The sequence below is a fragment of the Manis pentadactyla genome, chromosome X (assembly GCF_030020395.1).
Source record: "Manis pentadactyla isolate mManPen7 chromosome X, mManPen7.hap1, whole genome shotgun sequence".
Classification (NCBI taxonomy): domain Eukaryota; kingdom Metazoa; phylum Chordata; class Mammalia; order Pholidota; family Manidae; genus Manis; species Manis pentadactyla.
The window spans coordinates 154,288,450-154,293,839 of NC_080038.1; positions in this window are offsets into that span (position 1 = coordinate 154,288,450).

The following is a 5,390-nucleotide window of genomic DNA, read 5'->3' on the forward strand; positions in this document are numbered from 1 at the left end:
CATTCAGTGAGTAAGTGATCCCTGAAGACCACAAGTATCCTTCGTCTGGGCCTGTTGATGACAGAAAAGTGTACTTGGTCCTTTGCACACCACCATGTTTGAGGGACATCGGTGTGATCACTGCTGATAGGTGGAGGGACAAATATAAATTAACACCTATTTCTGGACAGGAGCATTTGGGAAATAAGAGTGTGTAGTGGAGTGAAGTGTTTATTTGAGGGTCCAAACGTCCCTCTTTAGATGGTTATTACTTCTTTACATTCGTGAACATCATAAAAAGCAATGATTTTAAAAGCGCAGACGCCTATTATTACAGCCATTCATTTGTTGAGGTGGGAGGAAATGAGAAGGAAGTTGCTGCACCACGAAATCTATGCCTGAGCACTGCTGAAACAAAACAAAAAGAATTCACGGTGGCTAGATTGGGCTATTTTCTACTGACTCTCTCTGGGGACTCAAACAGAATCCATTTGTTTGCTTGTTTCTCAGTTTCACTTGTATAGGGTACCTGTCCCTGCCCCTTCAGCTTGTAGTTTGTCTGTGTCCTTGGATCTCAAGTGAGTCTCCAGAAAGGGAGCACGTAGGTGGTCTTGAGTTTTCATCAGTTCTTCTAACCCTGTGTCTTTTGATTGGAGCACTCAAAGCCTGTACTTTTATTCTGATATTTGAGAGCAGTGCTCTTACATCAGTTTGAAATTTTCTTTGTTCTCATTAATATACAATCACATGCAGAACATTATGTTTTCCAGTCTACCCTCTTCAGCAAGTCCCCCCCAAATCCCAGTTACAGTCGCTGTCCGTCAGCATGTACTAAGATGCTGTAGAATCACTACATGTCTTCTCTGTGTTGTACAGCCCTACCCATGACCCCCCACCCTACACATTAAACATGCTAATCGTAATGCCCCCATTCTTTTTCCTCGCCCTTATTACTCCCTTCCCACAAACGCTACCCAGTCCCTTTCTCTTTGATAACTGTTAGTCCACTCTCGGGTTCTGTGAGTCTGCTGCTGTCTTTTCCTTCAGTTTTTCTTTGTTATCATACTCCACACATGAGTGAAATCATTTGGTACATGTATTTCTCCGCCTGGCCTGTTTGACTGAGCATAATAACCTCTACCTCCATCCACGTTATTGCAAATGATAGGATTTGTTTTCTTCTTATGGCTGCTTACTGCACTTTTTAAACTGGATTTCATTCTTCTTTTTTGTTTGTAGTTTCGCTATGTGCTTTCACCATTGTTCTCCTGGTAATGAGCAGTAGCTTTGTGTTAGTCGATATGTACCTGTATCGATCTATCTGTCTGTCTATCTTTTTATCAATCAATCAATCAACTTTTTGTCCGCCCATCTGTCCTTGTGTACAGAACAGTTAACCACATATCCTATATCACTTTCCTACACTCTGCTTCCAAAAATCTTGCAAAGTATCTAGGCTGTAGAGAGAGCACTGGATTCACCGAGAGCCTTGCAGGTCGAGACCGCCACGTGTACCTACAAAACCAGGAAATGGTTGTGCCGGGACTTGAACCCTTGTCTCTGTCCTCTGTCCTCTTTCATCTCCTTCTAATTTGCTGTCTGTAGTTAGCCACATTCATTGACTAAGTGCTCCCTGAAGACCACAAGTATCATTCCTCTGGGCCTGTTGTCGACAGAAAAGTAAACTTGTTGCTTTGCTCACCACCATGTTTGAAGGACATCAGCGTGATCACCACCGATAGGACGGAGGGTCAAATAGAAAGGAACACCAATTTCTAGACAGGAGAAGTTGGGAGCCAAGAGTGTATTGTGGAGTGACGTGTTTATTTGAGTGTCCAAACTTCCCTCTTTAGGTGGTTATTAGATCTTCTCAGTCGTGAAATCATGAAACCCACTGATTTCAATGGCCCAGATGCTTATTATTACAGCAACTCAGTTGTTGAGGTGAGAGAAAATGAGAAGTATGTTGCTGCACCACTAAATCTATCTCTGGGAACTGATGAAATAAAAAAAAAATAATTCACGGTGGTCAGATAGGGCTATTTTCTGTTGACCCTCTCTGGGGACTCAAACAGAATCCATTTGTTTGATAGTTTGTTTTTCAGATTCACTCGTGTAAGGTACTTGTCCACACACCTGCTTGTAGTTTGTCTGTGTCCTTGGATCTCAAGTGAGTCTCCTGTAAGTAAGCACGTAGCTGTCTTGAGTTTTTATCCCTTCTTTTAACCCTGTGTCTTTTGTTTGCAGCACTCAGTGCATGACCTTTTATTCTGATGATTCAGAGCTGTACATTTATTGCACTTAAAGAATTTTTTTATCATTAATCTACAAATCACGTGAAGAACATTATGTTTACTATGCATCCCCCCCTCACCAAGTCCCCCCGAAAAACCTCTTCAGTCGCTGTCTATCAGCGTAGTTGAATGCTGTGGATCCCTTCACCATGTCCGCCCCCACAGACCCGTTACAGTAATTTTCCATCAGTGAGTAGTAAGATGCTATATGATCTCTACTAGTCTTCTCTGTGTTGTACAGTACTCCCCATGCACACCCGACCCCACGCATTATTCATGCTATTCCCAATTACCACTATTCTTTCTCCCCACACTTATCCCTCCCTTCAGACTCACCCTGCCTTGTCCTTTTCCCTTTGGTAACTTTTAGTCAACTCTTGGATTCTGTGAGAGTGCTGCTGTTTTTTTCCTTCAGTTTCTCTTTGTTGTTTTACTCCACACATGAGTGAAATCACTTGGTACTTGTCTTTCTCCGCCTGGCCTATTTCTCTGAACGTACTACCGTCTAGCTCCATCCACGTCATTGCCAATGGTAGTGTTTGTTTTCGTCTTAAGGCTGCTTACTGCAATTTTAAACTGGATTTCATTCTTCCTTTTTGTTTGTAGATTAGCTATTTTATTCACCATTTAACTCCTATTTATGAACAATAGCTTTGTGTCAATCGATATGTATTCTGTATCTATCTATCTAACTGTCTGTCTATCTATGTATCTATGTATGTAAGTATGTATGTATGTATCTATGTATCTATCTTTCTATCTATCTATCTTCCTATCAACAATCTATGATGTCTATCATCTATCAGTCTATGTACCTATCTATCTTTCTTTCATCTGTCGTCTGTCTACCTATCTATCTATGAATCCATCACCTTTTTGTCTGCCCATCTATCCTCCTGTACAGAACAGTTAACAACATAGCTTATGTCTCTTTCCTACATTATGCTTCCAGAAATCTTGCAAGGTAGCTAAGCCATTAGGAGAGCACTGTGTTCACCGATAAACTTTCAGGTAGAGTCAGCCACGTGTGCTTACAAAACCAGTAAATGGAGGTGAAAGGACTTGAACCCGTATCTCTGTCCTCTGTCCTCTTATACTACCTGCTCGCTTGGTGCCTTTATTTAGCCATATTCAGTGAGTAAGTGATCCCTGAAGACAAAAAGTATCCTTCGTCTGGGCCTGTTGATGACAGAAAAGTGTACTTGGTCCTTTGCACACCACCATGTTTGAGGGACGTCGGTTTGATCACTGCTGATAGGTGGAGGGACAAATATAAAGGAACACCTATTTCTGGACTGGAGCATTTGGGAAATAAGAGTGTGTAGTGGAGTGAAGTGTTTATTTGAGGGTCCAAACGTCCCTCTTTAGATGGTTATTACTTCTTTACATTCGTGAACATCATAAAAAGCAATGATTTTAAAAGCGCAGACGCCTATTATTACAGCCATTCATTTGTTGAGGTGGGAGGAAATGAGAAGGAAGTTGCTGCACCACGAAATCTATGCCTGAGCACTGCTGAAACAAAACAAAAAGAATTCACGGTGGCTAGATTGGGCTATTTTCTACTGACTCTCTCTGGGGACTCAAACAGAATCCATTTGTTTGCTTGTTTCTCAGTTTCACTTGTATAGGGTACCTGTCCCTGCCCATTCAGCTTGTAGTTTGTCTGTGTCCTTGGATCTCAAGTGTGTCTCCAGAAAAGGAGCACGTAGGTGGTCTTGAGTTTTCATCAGTTCTTCTAACCCTGTGTCTTTTGATTGGAGCACTCAAAGCCTGTACTTTTATTCTGATATTTGAGAGCAGTGCTCTTACATCAGTTTGAAATTTTCTTTGTTCTCATTAATATACAATCACATGCAGAACATTATGTTTTCCAGTCTACCCTCTTCAGCAAGTCCCCCCCAAATCCCAGTTACAGTCGCTGTCCGTCAGCATGTACTAAGATGCTGTAGAATCACTACATGTCTTCTCTGTGTTGTACAGCCCTACCCATGACCCCCCACCCTACACATTAAACATGCTAATCGTAATGCCCCCATTCTTTTTCCTCGCCCTTATTACTCCCTTCCCACAAACGCTACCCAGTCCCTTTCTCTTTGATAACTGTTAGTCCACTCTCGGGTTCTGTGAGTCTGCTGCTGTCTTTTCCTTCAGTTTTTCTTTGTTATCATACTCCACACATGAGTGAAATCATTTGGTACATGTATTTCTCCGCCTGGCCTGTTTGACTGAGCATAATAACCTCTACCTCCATCCACGTTATTGCAAATGATAGGATTTGTTTTCTTCTTATGGCTGCTTACTGCACTTTTTAAACTGGATTTCATTCTTCTTTTTTGTTTGTAGTTTCGCTATGTGCTTTCACCATTGTTCTCCTGGTAATGAGCAGTAGCTTTGTGTTAGTCGATATGTAACTATATCGATCTATCTGTCTGTCTGTCTATTTATCAATCAATCAATCAACTTTTTGTCTGCCCATCTGTCCTTGTGTACAGAACAGTTAACCACATATCCTATATCACTTTCCTACACTCTGCTTCCAAAAATCTTGCAAAGTATCTAGGCTGTAGAGAGAGCACTGGATTCACCGAGAGCCTTGCAGGTCGAGACCGCCACGTGTACCTACAAAACCAGGAAATGGTTGTGCCGGGACTTGAACCCTTGTCTCTGTCCTCTGTCCTCTTTCATCTCCTTCTAATTTGCTGTCTGTAATTAGCCACATTCATTGACTAAGTGCTCCCTGAAGACCACAAGTATCATTCCTCTGGGCCTGTTGTCGACAGAAAAGTAAACTTGTTGCTTTGCTCACCACCATGTTTGAAGGACATCAGCGTGATCACCACCGATAGGACGGAGGGTCAAATAGAAAGGAACACCAATTTCTAGACAGGAGCAGTTGGGAGCCAAGAGTGTATTGTGGAGTGACGTGTTTATTTGAGTGTCCAAACTTCCCTCTTTAGGTGGTTATTAGATCTTCTCAGTCGTGAAATCATAAAACCCACTGATTTCAATGGCCGCGATGCTTATTATTACAGCAACTCAGTTGTTGAGGTGAGAGAAAATGAGAAGTATATTGCTGCACCACTAAATCTATCGCGGGGAACTGATGAAACCAAA